This window comes from Bubalus bubalis, chromosome 1 (genome assembly GCF_019923935.1).
Source record: "Bubalus bubalis isolate 160015118507 breed Murrah chromosome 1, NDDB_SH_1, whole genome shotgun sequence".
Taxonomy (NCBI): Eukaryota; Metazoa; Chordata; class Mammalia; order Artiodactyla; family Bovidae; genus Bubalus; species Bubalus bubalis.
The window spans coordinates 153,687,508-153,708,921 of NC_059157.1; the positions used below are offsets into that span (position 1 = coordinate 153,687,508).

The window sequence follows — 21,414 nt, forward strand, 5'->3', positions numbered from 1 at the left end:
AAAGGTGGAATAACTTACAGAAGGTTCAGTTATGACACCAGTTAGGAACTGGCATCCTGAAAGAGAGCTCTGTCTTACAGGATGTAGTATATGCTTTGAATCACAGGTAATTATATGGTGCTATCTTCTTGATAGCCAAAATTAATACATTCAGGAGTCAAGAAGTAGACATGGAAGTGGTTCTGCTTAGTGTTAACTAACAAATCATTCCCAGAACTGTTGGTTCCTGTTCTGGAAGACTCAAGTTTTGCTAGTTTGAAAGTCTTAGTTCCCAATGGGGTGATACTCCAATCAGGAGGCACAACAATGGTTCCACCGAATTGGAAGATGAGCTTGTAACTTTCCAGTGGTTCCACTGAATTGGAAGATGAGATTGGGCCATTTTAGGCCTATGCAACCTAACCAACAAACAGAAAAAAAAAAAAAAAAGATAACTATTTTGACAAGAAAAGGGGAAATTACCAAGGAGAAATTAGGATGCTGTTTCAAATGAGTGCAATGAGAACTATTCTGGAAAATGGGAGATTCTTTGGGGTGTCTCTCACCCCAAAAGTGTTGGGCACTTCCAAGCACAACAGTAAAGGTTAATGGGAAACTATAGAAAAAAAAAATGCAGGACAACTGAGGACTCAGACCCTTTAGGAAGGTGTGGGTTATTCCAACAGATAAAGGATCCCAACCAGCTGAGGTTCTAACAGGAAAGAAGATGAAATATAAGGACAATGGGAAAAGAATGCCATCAGAATCAATTACAATCTCATTACCAATTAGAGAAACATCAAGGTCTGCAGTAGCTTTACATGTTTTCTCCTTGCCTGCTATATGTGTGTGTTTATTTGTAGATGCTAACAATTTTCTTCAACTTCCTTCTCATCTTTATCTCATATACATATTTTTGGAAGTTAACTTTATGATTTAGCTTGTCAGTAACAAAGTATTCAATGGGACTTGACAGACTTTTACAAGTAATTAATATTAGCCAGTGATGGATACAGTGACAATGTATCATTGCGTGTGTCTCCTCATTTGGGGAAGAGGCCATGGACAGAGGAGCCTGGTAGGCTACAGTCCATGGGGTCGCTAAGAGTCGGACATGACTGAAGCAACTTAGCAGCAGCAGCAGCAGCAGAACATTTTCACCTGTAAAAAGACAGCTGTATCTCCTTAGGAAGAGTTGTTTTGCTGTTGTACACAAGTTTATATGTGTAGAAGAGTGTATATGGAAGCTGAGTTAGCCAAAGGGCTGGACTGTAGTCATTATCAATGTATTGCTCCTGGGTTCCAGATTCACACTTGAATGACTCCTCTGGTACCGAGATTTTAAGTACTTCTTTGTCAGCTGGCATGACAGCCTTCATCCCTTGACAGTGCTGGAAGTACACTGGAGGAGGAGCAGTTTCATCTCTGGTTCTGACGAGCTCCTCTTGTGAGAGTCCTCCAATCACATAGCCTCACAGCACCCGCTCCTGCAGCACAAGCAGCCTCTCCAGCATCGGCTCTTGTAGCCCACAGCGTCCAGCAGTCCCCTGTGGCCAGCAGCTTCCCCAGCACCCCTTCAGGCAGCTTCATGGTGGAGTACCACCAGCAAGGCATCTTCCCACAGATGGCTTCCCCCAGCCTCCCCTTGGGCGGTCTTGAGGCAAGTTCCAAGGCAAGGCATCTTCCTATGGATACTTCCCCTGCATCTGAGAGGGCAGACTTCAGGCAAGTTCTGCAGCACAGCACCTCAGGGACTTCTCCAGCAAATACTCAGCCACGGCCATGCCCTCTCCAATGAGGTATATGTCTCAGCCCTGGGGTAAAGTGAGGCCTTCCTCGAGTGTTCTATCTCAGTCCTAGATGTGGTGATTATTCCTTATATCTGCTATTCCCATATTTCTCAGTTCTATTTACTTCTTACTAGCCAATTTCCTGTGACTCCAAACCTCTGTTACAGTTAATAATTATATTCAACTTGTCCAGCTCAAATTGAAAGTGAAAGAAAGTGTTAATCACTCAGTCACGTCTGACTCTTTGTGACCCCATGGCCTGTATGTAGCCTGTCAGGATCCTCTGTCCATGAGATTCTCCAGGTAAGAATACTGGAGTGGGTTGCCATACCCTCCTCCAGGGGACCCTCCCAACCCAGGGATCGAACCCAGGTCTCCTGTGTTGCAGTCAGATTCTTTACCATTTGAACTATCCAGGAAGCCCCTGCTCAAATTATGATGTGGTTTCTGACTCCTGGTTGGATGCTCACAGATCCAGCAATATCTTTCAGAGGAAATGTTCATCATACAGTTTAATATATTTAAGGATAAAACCTATTTTCAGATAAAAGTGTGCTGATCCTTACATATTTTGAAACAACTTATTCTGCTCAGAGGAATTCAGTATTTATCACATTTAATTCAAACTTTAAACTATCTTTTTAAAAATACCATTCCTTTAAGTGATTAAGAAAGTTACAGATTGAGAGCTAAAAGGCTGATGCTGGTATTTTTCTTCCTGTCTGTGGTTAAGTCTCTTTCTCATGGGTAAAAATACCACACTTCTACAATCTCTAACTACTAAACCTTTTTTTTTTTTTTCCTTTTAAAAGGCTTTGTCTCTTGTCAATACAGTAAATTTATGAAGCTTAATTAGGAAAGGGGAAAAAAAGTGTTTCATTACTTAGGCTAGAGTAGATTGGAATCACCAGGAAAGAATATTTGCAACATTGTGCATTTTAATTATTCTTTATGCATTTTCAGTAGATTTGTAAGATTTTTCTCAATTAATCCTCAAGTTATCAGTTAACAGGTTTATGACTTCTAACCTCCAAAATATCAAGTATTTATTATGAAAAAATGAGATCATTCAGATCTCATTCAATGAATGAGATCATTCATACTACTTTCTTTCTTGTGACTATATTACCGTCAGTTTTATGATTTTGTAATATAGTTCACCAAAGTGTGCCTTGTCATAACAATGACCCAAACAGCCCAAAGGGAAGGATTCTGATTGTTCTTCACACAATTTTGTGTCTCATCATTTTCAGAGACTCAACCACCCACTGAAAGAAATATGTAGTAAATTGGTGTGTTTACTAGTAAGTTTATTTTTCTAATTATTTAATTCTTTGATTTTTTTTCCAAATAAATAAATAATATATTATTTTGATCCCTATCTATTGTGGATTTTCATATTAGAATAAATTTTAAATGGTGTGAAACTGGTATCTCAAGCTACATATGACTCAGTAAGAACATTTGTTACCTTCATCATCCAACTGATTTCACATCTTCTTTAGCTCTGAATACTCCTTGAAAAGGGAACAAGCATAAGAGATAGGCAATTAACCCTCACTGAAAACCTACTACTGACCCTAGTTTATGGATGAGGGCACTACACAAGGGAGTTACATCAAGTAATTTACTAGTTACATCAAGTAGCTAAAAAGTCACAGAGCTAGAATTTGAATCTTGGTCTTCCTAGTTCTAAAGTCCAAGGAATTCTAGCACCACAAGAACCCAATCAGAAAAGAAAGAAGGAAAACCATCCAGAAACAATACCCTTTCTCTAAAATGAGATCTGCTTCAATTCAACTGTTCCACATTTGTCTGTTTGTACCAGAGTAACCTAAAAGATGGCATCATACCTTGTTGTCCTTGAAAAAGAACTTCAAGGAATCCACCTAAGGGCAATCAATAAAGTTGCAGTCGAATGTCCTGTGCACCAAAGATGTGAGAAAACCCAAATGTCTGTATGTAGGCTGGATAAGTTATAGCCCAAATACAAAATCAAATCATATGCAGTCATTAAAAATAAACATTTCTACAAGCTTCAGTGAAATGAAAGTGAGAAAAATCATGATATAAAACACTGCAGAGTATAAATCTAATTATGTAAACACAAAGACACACATTACACATTAATTTTAAAAAAGAAAAAAGAAAGAAGAAAATATTCAGAGATTAGTTCAATCTAATGAAAATGAAAATATTTTCTTTTTCTTCACAGTTGTCTCTGTTTTCTAAAATATTTTTGATGAGCACTGTTACATCTACAATAATAATAGTGTAAACTATTGGTAACAAAATATTTTTCAGGCTTTCCAAATAGGCAAATATTTGATTTCCCAAAGATTTAGTCTGAGGAAAATTATTTCAGAGATGTATAGTCTTATTTAAAAGGAATGTTTACAAGCCCAACATTCCAATGCTATTTTATTTCAACAAGAGGCAAATGTACCTTGTACACAAACTGTGTATAAATTGATTTTTATCAATAGTCTTCCTAATCATTTTATATATATGGATAATACCCTTGAAAATTTGATCATAAACAACAACACAGAATCCCTAAAGTTCTGAGAAAGAACTACCAAGGAAAGCCCTAAGTGTCTCTTTCGTCAGTCATTTTCCTGAGTTGGATTTTTGTTATAAAAGACAAACCAACCAAGAAACTATTTGTCCTCCATGCCTGAATGCAGCCCTTCTCTGGGTTCCCCCTCAAATGGCATTCGGCTCAGGGCAATAGATTATAACAACTGAAACCACACACTTATTTTAATTACTTTGCACATTTTCCATTTGCCATCTTGTCAGAACAGTGTAGAATCAGAGAGAACAATTAGTGCGTTGAAAGAAAAGATGTGCAAGACTGAGTGAAAGCCTACTTCAGTTTGTTGTCAGGCCAATGCCATGATGACTCCAACAGTCCCATCCCCTGAAGACCAAGGCCGCCAGTGACGCCGACCTACTCTTTATGCAGAGCTTAAAGGAGGTCTACTGAATTGATACCAAGACCTCCCTCTCTCTATCTCCAGGTTCTGGAAGAGCCACACAATGCCAAAGTCATGGGTGAAGAGCACTCTTTCAGGACCAACCTGGCTTGACTCACCTTCCCAGCCCCACCTTGCCCAGTGCAGCTCTTATACAAAACTGGTTCTCAGAAATGCCAGGCAGATTAACCTACATGGCGAGCTCCTGTGGTGGGAGAAAAGCTGTTTCCAGCAGCCTGGGATTTCTTTCTTGTTCTCAGCAATAAAAGATAAATGTGTTTATTTCTAGCTGGAGTATGCTGTTGCCAGATCGACTAGCGGTTCAGTTCTAAGAAAAGAAAAGGCTTTGCTCCTTACGTTTTCTCAACTGACATAACTTCTATTTCTGCAGAGCCACAGGCCCATTGAGGTTTCCTTGTGGCTTTCTCTTATTTGGTTCAGGAACTATGGGGAGTAGGGTTTTTACTTTATTAATAGCTGGGACTCTAAATAAGATCTAAAATGGGTAAACACCAACCCCAAAGTGCTATTTGAAGGACAATAGAACCCTCCCTCCTGAAACCTTCTCTTTTATAACACTTCTGCTGCTGCTAAGTCACTTCAGTCATGTCCAACTCTGTGCGACCCCATAGATGGCAGCCCACCAGGCTCCCCCGTCCCTGGATTCTCCAGGCAAGAACACTGGAGTGGGGTGCCATTTCCTTCTCCAATGCATGAAAGTGAAAAGTGAAAGGGAAGTCGCTCAGTCGTATCCGACTCTTAGCGACCCCATGGACTGCAGCCTAGCAGGCTCCTCCGTCCATGGGATTTTCCAGGCAAGAGTACTGGAGTGGAGTTTCATTGATTCTAGAAAATCACCCCACTGTTTATTGCTTTGGGTTCAGTCCCCAGGGGCTCCTGATAAAAAGTCAAGAATATAATCCAGGAGAAATAATATATTGGGGTGAAATATTTTTATGGTTTTGCCCAAATAACCTTTTACATTCCTTCTGAAATAATTTGGAAATCTAAACCCTGGTTACTAGGATTTGTTACTGGAAAGAGATACTACCCCTGCAAAACAAAGTTGTTTGTGTTCTGAACCAAGTTTATGAGTTTGAGCTTCAGTGAAGTGGTTAATGAATACATTTAACCAACGTACTTAAGCTAGCTGCAGATTTCAAGGAGCGCCCAGCAAGATGGAAGGGAGGAGATGTTCTCTCAGTCACGAATAGGAACTTTAAAAAGTATACTACTGATTGGGAAAGACAGGGACCGGGGAGCCACCACTGTGATGTCGTCCTTTCTTCTGGCTTCTGTTGAAGCAGAAAGAAAACTCTAATGGGAACTAGATTAGAACTATGAGACGATGACTTCAGTAGCAGGCTATATAAAAATTCACTGAATGAAATAATTTACTAAGATAGTCCTAAGTGCGACAACACGGAAGCTCAACAAAGAAATTTTGGAGCCACACTGGTATTAAAAAAAAGCCATGAAGGACATCTACATCAAGAGTAGATTCAAGAAGTGGCTGTAACGTTGAGGCTAAGGTTTTTAGACCAGGGTTATATTAACAGAGCTATAAACATCAAGCAAAAGTTAAGAAAATAAATTACCAACAGTTCTATATTACATGTATGTGTTTGGTTCTTTAAGTTCTGTGCTACTTGTCCAGTATACTGTTTATTAACAGAGCCAAATCATAGAAGGGTTGAAAAGCCCTTGGATGCCTCCCTCCACCCTTACCTGGCTAAAAGGCATCATGTGACTATCCCACCCAGACTGAGCCCATTGTGAGGCTAATCATCCAATCCGTGGACCTCTTATCAGAAAATGTGAAAGTGTTAGTTGCTCAGTCATGTCCAACTCTATGCCCCACATTAATCAGTTGATGCTTCTGAAGCAAATAGAAGCCCAAAACCATTTCCATGAGACAAATATTTGAAAACAGCTCTCATATACCCCCTGAGCCTGTTTTCCAGTCTAAATATCCAAAGTTCCTCCAATCATTTCACATATACAATGGTTTCTGGTCTTTTCATCCTTTCAGTTATTCACTCCTGAGTGAGTCCTACTCTAATTCTTTCAGAGTATCGGCACCAGAATGCTTGTTCCAGGTGTTCCGTCTTCAATACACTGTAGAAAAAAAACAATCACCTTTCTCTTTCTGAGTATTATTCTCCTAAAAATGCAGGCCAAGGATGAGGGCAAGCACACTCAAGCTGCTTCCTGATTCATGCTGCTGGAAGGCCATCTCTCCCTCATTCTGTGGCACGCATCTGGTTTTCTAAACCCCAAAACTGACCTTCAGCTCATCCCTATGAAACCCAGACCTTCCTTCTAGCCTCCCAAGATCTTCTGTGTTCATATTCTGTCATCCTGCAGATCTGCTGGGGCTCTAGACTTTCATTGCTGGCATTTAGGCCTTGATACCTCTCACCTAGTGAGGGGACAGGCCTGATATATGGCTTTCCACTAACCTGTTGCTAACACTGGGCTGGATGCTTTGCCAGGTTCCCGACCTCATGGGAAAAAAAAATGTGCTGTATTCTAAAATTCTGAATGCTGCTGGGAGCTGGCATATTGCATATTGAGTGAGGATCTGTAATAGCTCAACTGGAATTCTATCACTGCCGGGAGCCAGCTTGAGGCACTCCGCCCATGACAAAGGTCATGAGGAAGGAGGCTCGGCATACGCAAAGGCGGGATCGAGCCTCAGGAGTCCCCCTGGAAATTCTCGAGCATCTACCCCCAAAACCAGAGTCTGCCTACTTTCTGCTTTGTGCTTTCACCTACACCTCTGACTTTACGGGGGGCTGTCCCCCACTACCTCTCTCTGAAAAAAGAGTTAGCTTACAGCTCCAGTTAATAATTCCTGGGTGTGACAGTGTTTCAACCTACAAACTCCTTTGGAAATCCTCTAGCCTGCCTGAATAGGTTTTTCCGGCCACGTGTGATTGTTCAGAGCCTCCCAACTGTGAGAGGCAGGAGATGTTCTAAATTGCCTAAACACAGATTCCTTTGAGTAGTTAAAAGATTGATTAGAAAATGTATTGGTGAAGGGTTTTTCACTTGTTGGGCCAATGTTTGCTGCTAAGTCTCCATACTCCTTACCTACTGTGTCTCTGGCAGTGTATTGATTGATATAATGGGTGTATAGAAATGTAAAATGCAGCTTTGTTCAATGCTTTTTGGAAGGCTGGCGCCTGACTTTGGAATAATCACCTTTAGAGAAAGATAAGTTTCTTAAAATGTTAACAGGCCTCCGGGCCAGAAGATGATGTCTATCACCTGAACTTTTGCATATGATAAGTTTACAGGAAAAAAGCCTGGCTTGCTGCATGACTCTACCCCTTCCCCCATTATCCTCTATGCATAACTTAAGGTATAAAAACTACTTTGGAAAATAAAGTGCGGGCCTTGTTCACTGAAACTTGGTCTCCCCGTGTCATTCTTCCCTTTAACTTCCGGCTGAGCGTCCATCTGGAGCGTGGATGTCCTCTGCGACCATTTATTTGCCTGGGCTTCTAAGACCCACTCGAGAAGGTGTCTAAGGTGGGGCACCTTCCGCTATTCGAGAGGGCGCCTGCGGCCTCCGTGGTCAGAGCTAACCTGGTGTCACGGGTTATATTGATTTTCCGCGTAAACCAAGCCACTCAGCTTCTTTTCTCCACTGAATTTTCCTACTGAGCTATCCTTATTTCAGCCGCTTTTCTCCACTGAATTTCCTCACTGAGCTATCCTTATTCTATTACTCTTTGAATCTTTGATGAATAAATAAATATAAATAGGTCGCCGACGCCGTCCCCGCTTCGAATACCCTGGATCAGCCGGGGCTGGACCCCGGCAGGTGGCGCCCGAACAGGGACATTCGAAGGTAGGTCCCCAACCCTTTCCCCCAGTGTTGAATTTTAGGGACGGATAGGACCCCACTCAGGGTGCCGCGGACCCCCCTGTAGGATAGACAGGGCGAGTAGGAGTGGGAAGTGTTGAAAGTGTTAAAGAGTTAGAGAGAAAAAAAGTTTAAAAGGCCAAAGAAAAGCCTGATCTTTTAAAAGCTAAAAGCTTTATCTTCTATTATACTTAATTTTCTGACATGGGTAACACTGAAAGTAAGAATGGCAACTCTTTATACAAGTAATCTTGAAACTGTTAAAGAGGCTACTGTTAATTTAGATACTTGGGTGAAGGTAAAAAACAACTAAAAACTTATGCTATAAATATGATTAAAAATGTTCTAGACCCTCGTCATGAGGCTGTGGGATAGCCTATGGGAGAGGCTATAGCGGTAGATGGTAGTGGGTCTCCACCTTCTGCGCAGATCATATTTTCTGCCATTGACAAAAAAAAGAAGGGAGACTGTGCTCTACCTCCCGAGGAAGGAGAGGGCTTGCAAGACGCTGCGGCCGGGCGCCCTGACAAGCCCCCTCCCCCTCTACTACACAAACCTTTAAAAATTTATCCAACAATTTCTGATTTAAGGCGACTACCCCACCTCCGCTTACACCTCCCAGGGCCTAAAAATTCCCCAGTTTACATCCAAAGCCTCCCAGACCTAAGGCTAAAAATAAAAAAAAATAAATAAATAAAAATAAAATTCTTTTAAACAAAAAAACTTTTAAAGAATACACAATATACAGAGCCTGCTCATTGCACAAAACCCCCTCAGGGGGGCCTCACCCAATCAAAAAAAAAAAAAAAAAGTGAAAAAGAAAAAAGAAAAGAAAATAAAAAAAGATCTGAAGATAGAGAAAGAGCTAAAGAGTGAAAAGGAGAGAAACAGAGAAGGAAGGAATCAGGGAACACAACAAGATAGAAAAAAGAAGTTAAAAAAAGAGATACAGAAAAAAAGATAGGAAAAAAAAAAATTAAAATTAGGGAAGAGAGGAGGTTAAAGAAAAAAAAAACGAAGGAAAGAAAAGGGTAACAAAAAAGAAAGGGTGAGAAAAAAGTGAAAAAGGCAAGAAGAGAGAGAGAGACAGTAAGTGACCAGGTGCCCTGGCGAGCTCCCTCCCGCTCTGCGCAAACCTTTAAAAAACAAAAAACTTATCCACCACTTTCTGATTTAAGGCCATCGCCGCCGCCTCCGTTTGCGCCTTCCAGGGCCCAAGAGTTCCCCGCTTTGCCCCCAAAGCCTCTCAAAGTGTTACCTAAGCCTGAAGAAGATAAAAAGTTTTTAAACAGTGGAGCTTTTAAAACAGACTGCACAATATGCGGAGCGTGCTCCTTGGAGAAAACCCCCTCAGGGGGGTCTCACCCAGGCTAAGGGGATTTAGCAACAATATTAACCCCTGACAAGCCGGTTGCTCCGATTCCAATGGGAGTGGCTGGCCCCCTGCCTGAGGGCATTGTAGGACTTGTGCTAGGGCGTAGCTCGCTTTCTTTTCAAGAAATTTTGGTATATGGTGTGGTAGATTCTGATTATATTGGAGAAATTAAAGTTTTGATCTCGCCGCTTACCAAAACTGTGCAAATTAATAAAGGTCAAAGAGTAACACAGTTTTTGCTTTTACCTTATCAGACAGGAAAAAATTTGACTTCTCAAGCTAAGAGCCACAGAGCGTTTAGATTTAGTGATCTAGCCTTTTGGGTGCAGGAAATTACAGCTCCAAGGCCTTTAAAAGATCTTTTAATTCAAAAAAATAAAATCTCAGGGCTATTAGACACAGGAACAGACGTCTCTTAACATTGCTAAAAAAAAACTGACCCAGCTCCTGGCCAACACATACTACTGAAAATGAGTTGGTAGGATTAGAGAAAGTGGTATGCAGGGTGGGAATGCTGTAGAGAAAAAGGTGAGGGAGCGTTTAAAACCTTGAAGAGTAGTGAGTTCCCCGTTGCTGGAAGTATTCAAACAAAGATTAGATGGTTGCTTGTCATCTAAAAAGCTTTAGACCAGATTTAGGTTACAAAACAATAACTGGAGAAGCTTATAAAGATGTTGTACAGCACCTCTTTACTTACTTCTCATATTTAGGTGCCAAAAGTTTTAAAAATTGATAATGCCCATTTGAAGCTGCAGAGAGATTGTTTACTAACTTTAAATGATTTCCAAAAATTATTAGGGGTTATTAGGGGACAGTAATTGGATACGCCCACATTTAAAACTGACTACTGCAGATTTAAAGCCTTTGATTACTTAAAAAGCAATCCTAATTCCAGTTCTAAGAGAAAGTTGACTAATGAGACAGACGGCTCTTGTTAAAGTAGATGAGACTTTAAATGATCAGTTAATTACGATTAATATTACTAAAAGATGAGATTAAATTATTCTTGCCAAAAAACATATACCTACAGGGTGCTTGTGACAAAAAGGCCCATTGGTTCCATCTACCAGTGACCCCAAGAAAAATAGTTTTATCTTTTCCCAGCTTGGTGACACAATTAATTATAAAAAGAGGAAAAAAGAAGTGTAAAACTTTTTAAAAAAGAAGTAGCAAATATAATAATTTCACTTAATAAGGATCAACTGCAAGTCTTTTACAAAATAGTGATGATTGGCAAGTTGCCCTGATAGATTTCAGGAGTCAAATTTTGTTTCATTTGCCCTCAAGCCCCCACAGTAGTTAAAAGTTCAAAAATGTTAGATTAAAAGTTTAAAGATACCTGTGGAACTTTCCAACCCTATGTAGTTCCTAGGCTCCCCTTTACCCTATGGGGGAGGGACGTGCTGTCTCAAATAAGAGATACTCAGAGAAGGAGTTTTCTCAATTTCTTAGTTATCAACAGGAGGTACAATTAACAATACTTTATATGTTATAAATACATAATATAAATATATTTACATAATTACAGTTTGCCTAATTAGGTATGGGTATAAATAAAATATAATAAAGGTATACCTAATTCTATTTATAGATCTATACTTGATTAATTTGTATATAAATATGTATACTATATATACATATTATATATATACTGTATAATTAAATATATATTGCAGTAATATAATGTGTGAGTGGCTGATATTAATTGATATGGATTGATGTACTGTGATATATGTTCTATATACTGTATTATTATATATGTGTGACATGTATTATTACAGTACATTGGTTTGTGTTGGTTGGTATTAGATGTGTGCGTGTTGTATTGCTGTAATATATATTAATTAACATATTAATTATAAAGATTAATTCAAGTATATTGATTATGTCAATAAGTTTATACTTGTTGCCATATATAAATACATATATAAATACATTTTGCATTTAGGTATATCTGTATACTAAAATGAGATAAGGAGGTTATACATTTATTATTTAAATTTATACAGAGACCTAAACTAAACATTAGACCTAAATTAACATATCTCTAAATTCATGTTGTTAAAATGTAAATTTTAAAAATTAAAAAATTAAATTGACAACTGCTTGACAATTCCTTTGCCATAAAACCCCCATAGGTGTAATTGGGGAAGCCAGACAAAAAATTGGTTTTATGGCAAAACGGCCCCCTAGAGTGGGTCCATCTTCCCACTCAAACTAAAAAAGTAGCGGCTTCTTATCTAAGATTGATAGCTACTTTGATATTAAAGGAAAAAAGTGGAACATTGAATTATTTGGTAAAGAGCCATCAAAAATTGTAATTCCATATAATAAAGAACAACTTGATGTGCTTCTAATGTTTGATGAAAATTGACAGATTGCTATAGGAAACTATTTTGGTCAAAAACTTTTGCATCATTTTCCTTCACATGTTTTGCTAAATTTTATATCCAGACATCCAGTTAATTTTCCTGTCAGATATAAACAATCTCCTATTCCAAATGCTCAGATAATTTTTACTGACGGGTCAGCAAATGGTAAAGCCTCCATAGTTACTAATAATCACCAAAAAGTTTTAAAAACACAAAAAACTTCAGCTAAAAGAGCTGAAATAACAACAGTCATAGAGGCTTTTGCTATGTTTGCAGATGAAGAATTTAACCTTTATTCTGATTCTCAGTATATTGTCAGGTTGTTTCCACACATTGAAACTGCGGTTTTGCCTGAAAATAAAACTACCATATTTCATTTGTTAACTAAATTACAACAACAAATTTGAAAAAGAAATAAAATATTTTTCATTGGACATATTCGGGCTCATTCCGGATTGCCCGGCCCTTTAAATGCCTTTAATGATTTGGCTGACTTGTTAACCAGAAATACAGTGGCTGCTGTGATTGAGGAGGCTAGAGCCTCTCACTCACTTCATCATCAATACGCTACTGCTTTAAGATATCAATTCCAAATTCCCAGAGAGACTGCTCGAGAGATTGTGCGTTCTTGCTTACACTGCCCCACTGTTTATAATAGTCTACCTATGGGAGTTAATCCTCATGGTCTCAAACCTAACGTACTCTGGCAAATGGATGTAACTCATGTTTCTTCATTTGGAAAACTGTCCTTTGTTCATGTAACTGTAGATACCTTTTATCACGTTATTATTACAACTGCTCGTACTGGAGAGGCAGGTAAAGATGTGATACAACATCTCTTTACTTGTTTTTCATATTTGGGCCTGCCAAAAGTTTTGAAAACTGACAATGCTCCTGCTTACACTTCTAAGTCTTTTCAGAAATTTTGTATAAAGTTTCAAATTAAACATAATACAGACATCCCTTATTACCCACAGGGACAAACCATTGTGAAAACAACACATCAAACATTAAAAATCCAAATTCAAAAACTAAAAGAAGGGGAGTTTAAGTATAGTTCTCCCCATCAAATCTTGCAACATGTTCTTTTTGTAATAAATATTTTAAATACTGATTTCAGCCAGAACTATTGCAATGCTTTGTCATTGGTGCCTAGAGCAATTAAATGCAAAACCATTAGTCAAATGGAAGGACCTCCTCTCAGGACAATGGAAGGGTCCTGACCCATTATTAACTATCGGTCGAGGATGTGCTTATATTTTTCCACAGGATGCAGATTCTCCAATTTAGACAGGCTGATTCACCATGTTGCAGACCCCCAGACATCCAGTCCCCCCATTGCTTCGATCACAAAAGAGGAGCCCACCAGAAGGGGAGGCAAGATAAACATCGAGATCCCGGCGAGACTGACGAGGCTGCTGCAGCGCAAACTCCAACCAGAAAATAATTCTACTTATTCTGTTTTGGCTTGTCTACCCTCTCCTTATGTTTTTCACTTTACCAATGATTCTGGAAAACTTAATGTACATGTGACTTTAAACTGGTGGACCCAATGTAGTGACCTGTGAATAATGTATGCTCTCATCTTGTTTAAACCCTCAATATAATGTTTGCTCCTTTGTAGTGTTACAACGTCCACCTTATCTTATAATGTAACCACTTATTGATATAACTATAGTCTTGCTGTATTACAACAACTTCAGGATTTAATGCGATTGCGACGATTTGTGGGCTTACTTATTTTAGGAATATCAGCTTTAATAACCGCAATTACTTCTGTTACTGTGGCAGCAATATCATTGACTCAACAAGTACATACTGCCCAATATGTTGATACCATGTCTAAAAATGTTTCTTTAACTCTAGCAACACAGGAGGCTATAGATAAGAAATTAGAGATGAGAGTAGACGCCTTAGAAGAGACAATAATGCATATTGGGACTGATTTACAGGCTTTAAAAGTGAAAATGGCTCTGTCTTGCCACGCTGATTACCGGTGGATATGCGTGACATCTTTAAAGGTAAACGAGACAGACTATGAATGGGAAAAAATCAAAAATCATATCTCAGGTGTTTGGAACAGCTCTGACATTTGGCCTGGACTTAGTGAAACTTCATAATCAAATACAGACCCTGAAACACTCTTGACTGGATTTTACCGCAGCTAATGACTTTTTTCACACCTTCTCTAACTTTCATTTCAGGAAAAAACATTCTGTCTAATATCCTTGGATACATCGCTGCTGGTGCTTTAATTTTGCTTCTCATATTCATTCTTCCTTGTATTGTCAAGATTCTTCGGCAGAACATTCAGAAGCTCGCGACTGAACTGCATCTGGCTGTTTTAAGAAATAAAAAAGGGGGAGATGCTGGGAGCTGGCATATTGCATATTGAGTGAGGATCTGTAATAGCTCAACTGGAATTCTATCACTGCCGGGAGCCAGCTTGAGGCACTCCGCCCATGACAAAGGTCATGAGGAAGGAGGCTCGGCATACGCAAAGGCGGGATCGAGCCTCAGGAGTCCCCCTGGAAATTCTCGAGCATCTACCCCCAAAACCAGAGTCTGCCTACTTTCTGCTTTGTGCTTTCACCTACACCTCTGACTTTACGGGGGGCTGTCCCCCACTACCTCTCTCTGAAAAAAGAGTTAGCTTACAGCTCCAGTTAATAATTCCTGGGTGTGACAGTGTTTCAACCTACAAACTCCTTTGGAAATCCTCTAGCCTGCCTGAATAGGTTTTTCCGGCCACGTGTGATTGTTCAGAGCCTCCCAACTGTGAGAGGCAGGAGATGTTCTAAATTGCCTAAACACAGATTCCTTTGAGTAGTTAAAAGATTGATTAGAAAATGTATTGGTGAAGGGTTTTTCACTTGTTGGGCCAATGTTTGCTGCTAAGTCTCCATACTCCTTACCTACTGTGTCTTTGGCAGTGTATTGATTGATATAATGGGTGTATAGAAATGTAAAATGCAGCTTTGTTCAATGCTTTTTGGAAGGCTGGCGCCTGACTTTGGAATAATCACCTTTAGAGAAAGATAAGTTTCTTAAAATGTTAACAGGCCTCCGGGCCAGAAGATGATGTCTATCACCTGAACTTTTGCATATGATAAGTTTACAGGAAAAAAGCCTGGCTTGCTGCATGACTCTACCCCTTCCCCCATTATCCTCTATGCATAACTTAAGGTATAAAAACTACTTTGGAAAATAAAGTGCGGGCCTTGTTCACTGAAACTTGGTCTCCCCGTGTCATTCTTCCCTTTAACTTCCGGCTGAGCGTCCATCTGGAGCGTGGATGTCCTCTGCGACCATTTATTTGCCTGGGCTTCTAAGACCCACTCGAGAAGGTGTCTAAGGTGGGGCACCTTCCGCTATTCGAGAGGGCGCCTGCGGCCTCCGTGGTCAGAGCTAACCTGGTGTCACGGGTTATATTGATTTTCCGCGTAAACCAAGCCACTCAGCTTCTTTTCTCCACTGAATTTTCCTACTGAGCTATCCTTATTTCAGCCGCTTTTCTCCACTGAATTTCCTCACTGAGCTATCCTTATTCTATTACTCTTTGAATCTTTGATGAATAAATGAATATAAATAGGTCGCCGACGCCGTCCCCGCTTCGAATACCCTGGATCAGCCGGGGCTGGACCCTGGCAGAATGCAGCACCACCACATCCCTCCCCGCTCTTTTAGGTCATTATTCCAGATACCACTCTGGTCCCCTTACTTGATATCTGCCTACTAAATGAAGAAGGTGCTGGCCACCTACTTCACCACAGCAATACTTTCTGCCCTTACCCTCACAGACTTTTTTTTTAGGTCCCTCCACTTGCTGCTACCTTGCTCTGTCTCACACAGTCCTGTGATACTTCCTCATATCTCTGACCCAGACTCCCCCTCCCCACACATAAATCAGTTTGTATTCATGCTCCAGGCCACCTGCCCAAGCCCCAGCCTTGCATTCTTGATTCAGTCCTACTGCTAGGCAGAAGTCCAGGCAGAGCCCCAGAAGGAAGAATTTCAGCCTCAAGACTAAAGCCCTCACTCAACTCCTGCCACTGCCTTATCTCACCCCAGTCCCCTTTCTCCAGCTCTCTGTTTTGTACAGACACGCAGCTCAGACTCCAGCTGACATCCCTTTGAGAGCTATGCAGAAATGTGTTGGAGCAAAGTTCAAGAGACAGACAGAACCTCAGTATAGGTCATTCCAGATCATCAGTCACATCTGAACAGGCCTACCTGATTCAGGGAACTTTAACAAGGAAAGAACTAATAAGAGAAATATTGTATATGTATAGCACTTATCACCATGGCTTACATATTGTATATTTACATATATGATAGATACCTATATTTAACTTATCTTACTTTTTATATATCTCCCTCCATTAGAATGCAAATTTCATGAAAGCACAGATTTTTGCTTTATTCACTGCTGCTTCCCAAGTTGTTGAGAAGAGTGCCTAACATATATATTAGGTACTCAATAAATATTTGGTGAATAAATGAATGAATAACTGAATGAATATATATTCAGTCCCAATCAGAAATCCTCTGTTTCCTGTATGTTTACAGATGCCCAGTTTTAGTGTCATGCAAGAGAAACCACTTCTGGTTTAGCCAAACAAAGGGGGATTTATTGGGATGCTATCATGGAGCTCCCAGAATTGTCAAAGATAGGAGAAACAGACCTGGAAAACAAGTGTCACTCAGTTGTCACTATGATGGCCAGAAAATGGGAGTGACCAGAACATTCTGATCATACTTGAAATAAAAAACCCCAGCTTTCCCAGTGTTCTTCCCTCTACTCCAGAGTCCAATTCCAGCGAGGAACTGTGTCAGAGCAGGGGATGGCCCCCAGGACATTGAAGGATGGCATCAGATTACAGACAACATACCTTCCAAGGAATTTGTTAGGAAGGAGAAATTAATGTGAGGCAATCAAATATAAAACTCTTTAATCAAAGAATCAGGCGATGAGCTTGGATTTAGCAGCTCCTACACCCTCACTGATTCTTAAACTGCCTTCCCACTAAGAAGAGAATTTTCATGTATTTTCTTCCACTACTGCATGCTTGAAAAAAGTGAAAGTGTTAGTCACTCAGTCATGTCCGACTCTTGTGACCGAGTCTCTGCCAGACTCCTCTCTCCATGGGATTCTCCAGGCAAGAATACTGGAATGGGTTGCCATTTCCTTCTCCAGGGGATCTTCCCAACCCAGGAATCGGACCCTGGTCTCCCGCATTGCAGGCAGATTCTTCACCAACTGAGCCTCATAGCTTCCCTGCATGCTTAGATAGGCAAAACCAGGTTGTATTAAAATTTATTAAAAGCACTGTAAAATGATGTTTTGGATACAGTTTCAATGAAGTTCAGGAGTCAATGTTATAAAGACCTGAAATATATTGATTCATTAAAGAAAAAAAAAAAAAGGCTCCCACTTAGAACCTCCTCTAGTGGCCAATCACAACTTTGAGCTGCTTTGATTTATGGCATTGGCCACTGTGGCCCAGCCATTTAATCTTATAATCAACATCAATCACCAATTTTTATTACAACATTTTGCAAGCTGAGCAAAAAATATTTCTCCTGAGGACAAATTAGGCACCCCAAAGTGACACTGGCAAATAAATACTGCCAGCCATAACTTGCTGTGCTACAGTTTGCTCACAGCATTTCATTCTACACGTGCCACAGAAGCCAAAAACACCTGTATAATTTTTTTAAATAAAAGAAATATTCTAAAGCGATTCATATAATATAATGGCTATCTGGTGACTAAGTAAAGATTTTTAGTGGTTCAATGACAACATGTACTTTCATCTATGCCTCCAATGGTTGTCATCCAAAAGATATTAAGTGTGTCCAAATATCCTTCAAGACAGATCATAACTCACCATTAAGATGATGCAAGGCCCTATTAGGTTGACAGGCAGACTTCCCCATTGGTTCAAGGTGCTCATCCCTGAGCTTGCACTCCATAGTGAAAAAGTAATGGCCAAACAGAAGACACTATACAGAATGGCTAATTGCCAGACAGACCACCAATAAATCAGCTGGACCCCATTAATAAGTAATGGTGCACAATTTACTGTTAATTCAAATACTCCTGGCAAACCCAGGGAGCTCTTTAAAAGTAACTGCAGTAATAATTCCCCTTTATGTAAGTCAAATAAAATTAGCATTTAATCCTGGAGTTATATCTGATAGAAATAATCATTATGCTAAATTATTTGAATTTTTCTCGGCACAGGTTCCAGGATTCTACAGTCCTGGGTTCACTACTCCAGCTCAGCTATCGGTATACCACTGTCTCTGAGTTCCCATGCTGCTGTTGGTAAAACAGGAAAGCTCAAAATATTTCATAAACAACACATAAGTCCACACTGAATCACTATTGACTATAACAATAAAATTGCTTGTTTCCTCTGACAACCTCTACATACTTGATTCTCCAGATTTCACCATGAATGGCACAGAAAGGGTACAGAAACGTGTTTTAAACAAGAGTATATGTAAGTTCTCAATGGGGAATTCAAGGGTTCAGTGCTAACTTCTATGAAGTAAAAGGTAGTTTACTCCCTTAATCTTGCAGTTTTTCCTCTAAGAGAGTACTCACACATTTTGCTCTTTTTTCCCCCTCCTACCAGGTGGAAGAAATGACGAGATAGGATCTCTCCTTGGAGACTGAATGTCCAAAGTCAATCCGAACACTTGTTACCACACTGGTCAAAAACAGAATAAAAAGAATGCTTGTGTTTCTATAGCATCTTTTTCTTCCCAATATTACCAGGACTTTATCTCAACCAAAGGACTTAAGTGTCAACACTTGATGCCATCCCACTTCCCTCCCAGGGTTGTTGTGAGAAACAAATGAGATAATGTATGCAGTGACCCTCTAAGACCAGTAAAATGTCATACACATGCTGGACATGTGTAGGATATTATTATTAATACAATTTAGAAACAACAATAATACACACTTAAACTCTCCATAAAATAACCCTCCATGGCCCATTAATCTAAGCCCTGTCTGCAGCCTGGTATTTATATGCACAGCATATCCTCAGAGAGCTATTCTGAACTGAATGCATACACTTTTAAAAATATAATGAATTCCAAACTCCAAATTATTTTTAGAAGACCACAATGGCTATTATAATGGGTAACATATTTAAATAACAATGCAAGCTTTTCAAAAACTGTATTAAGAAATGTTTACAATGATTATTTTGTTGGTCTTCAAAGGATCAAGCTAATATATATACCACAATTTGAGCTATCCGAATCTTATTCTCTCCAAGTATCCCAGAGGACATCTCCCAAGTTCTTATTTTCTGGATCTGAATCTTGTAAGGCAGCCCCACCTTCCATTACCAATATGAACCACATGGATAATTCAATAAAGTCAGTGCTTCAGAAGACTGAGATCTATTGTGAATTCCAAAGCACATTAACTACAAGGATTATTAATGGTTTTAATGTTGCTTTCAGTGTTCAGATATTTTTAAATAAATACATAAAAATTATCTCACTTTTTCTTCAGTACTTGAAATCTATTTTTAAAACATGATCAGGACCTTTTGTTCAAATTAATAAGTAGTTTACGACATACATAAATTTACTTGAGTTCAAATGTTCAAAGTCTAAGTATACAAAATAAATGAATCAGTGCTCTAACTCTAAAGTGCATTTAAACTCAATGCTCAAAACATGAAGAATACTTTCCTACCATCTCTTAAACCAATCAAGTTTAACATCCTGGATTAGAGAAATTAAATATTTGCATGACAATTCTTTTTGTGAGCTCTTGGAGATGGAGGTTATCAGCCAGCCATGAACATAAAGCCAGATGAAGAAAGCAGTTCACCAGCCTTTGGGGCAGGCTCACCATAAGGATGAGTCATTACATGTACCCAGCGCATCCCATATCCACCAATGCACTAGCTTTGCCCATCACCATATGAAATCCTAGGAAGACCCAACAGATTGTAACAACTGACCAGATGTGGCCAAGTCCCCCAGTAGTTTTGTTCTATGTCTGCTATATTATATATTATACATTTCCAACACTGAGCCCGGGAAGCTTGCTGGTGACATGAAGAGCTGCAATTTACGTTTTTTTTTTTTTCATCAGAAGCAGGTTTCCGAAAAGGTGGCAAATGTGCCACTATTTTAACCAATTTATAGACAAACTTTAAAATGAAATTACTAATCAGATATTATTTTCATGGACATTTAAAAATACAACTAGCATATGAAACTCATTTTTACTATTGTTTAATATGTGATTAATGGATTCTTTAACAATTTTCATTCAAATTTAAGTTGATATTTTTAACATTTGTCAATCTAAATGTAAATTTTTAAGAATATAATAATATGATCCTAACCCATATGAGAATAGAATCTAAAAAATAATGATTATATGTATAACTGAATCACTCTGCTGTAGACCCCAAACTAACACATTATAAATCAATTATACTCCAATAAAATTAAAATTAAAAAAAATTTAAAGAACAGTATGTTGCTGCTGCTGCTAAGTCGCTTCAGTCGTGTCCAACTCTGTGTGACCCCTTGGACGGCAGCCTACCAGGCTCCCCCGTCCCTGGGATTCTTCAGGCAAGAACACTGGAGTGGGTTGCCATTTCCTTCTCCAATGCATGAAAGTGAAAAGTGAAAGTGAAGTCGCTCAGTCATGTCTGACTCTCAGTCACCCCATGGACTGCATGGGATTTTCCAGGCAAGAGTACTAGAGTGGGGTGCCATTGCCTTCTCCGAAAGAACAGTATACAGATATGGTAAAAAGGGTGCTGGTAGGCTTGCAAATTTCTAAATATTTAGAAGTGCCAAGACCTTTTTCTGTTACTCAAAATGTGTTTATTTTTAATATCTAATAGTTTAGGATACTGAAAGCTTAACTGAGGAATTTACAGGTGTAAGGAGTATTGGGGATTTTTCCTCCTGGAGTTCTTAATGGCCTATTGAATGATAGAGTGAATGTGAATAGTAACCCTGATGTTTTCTTGTGCTAAGCTGTGACTACAGA

General features: G+C 39.3%; 1 long non-coding RNA gene across 2 annotated transcripts in view; it reads right to left on the minus strand.

Annotated features, from left to right (window-relative positions):
* LOC123334223 overlaps positions 1-21,414 on the minus strand; it is an 86,890-nt gene that overhangs the window by 59,627 nt on the left and 5,849 nt on the right. Inside the window, exons 2-3 of one of the 2 annotated variants that reach the window (XR_006552053.2) lie at positions 18,982-19,087; positions 3,241-3,286 (exon numbers count right to left, since the gene is read on the minus strand). This is a non-coding gene — a long non-coding RNA (uncharacterized LOC123334223). The remainder of the gene's footprint in view (positions 1-3,240; positions 3,287-18,981; positions 19,088-21,414) is intronic. The other variant, XR_006552054.2, reaches the window with a different exon arrangement.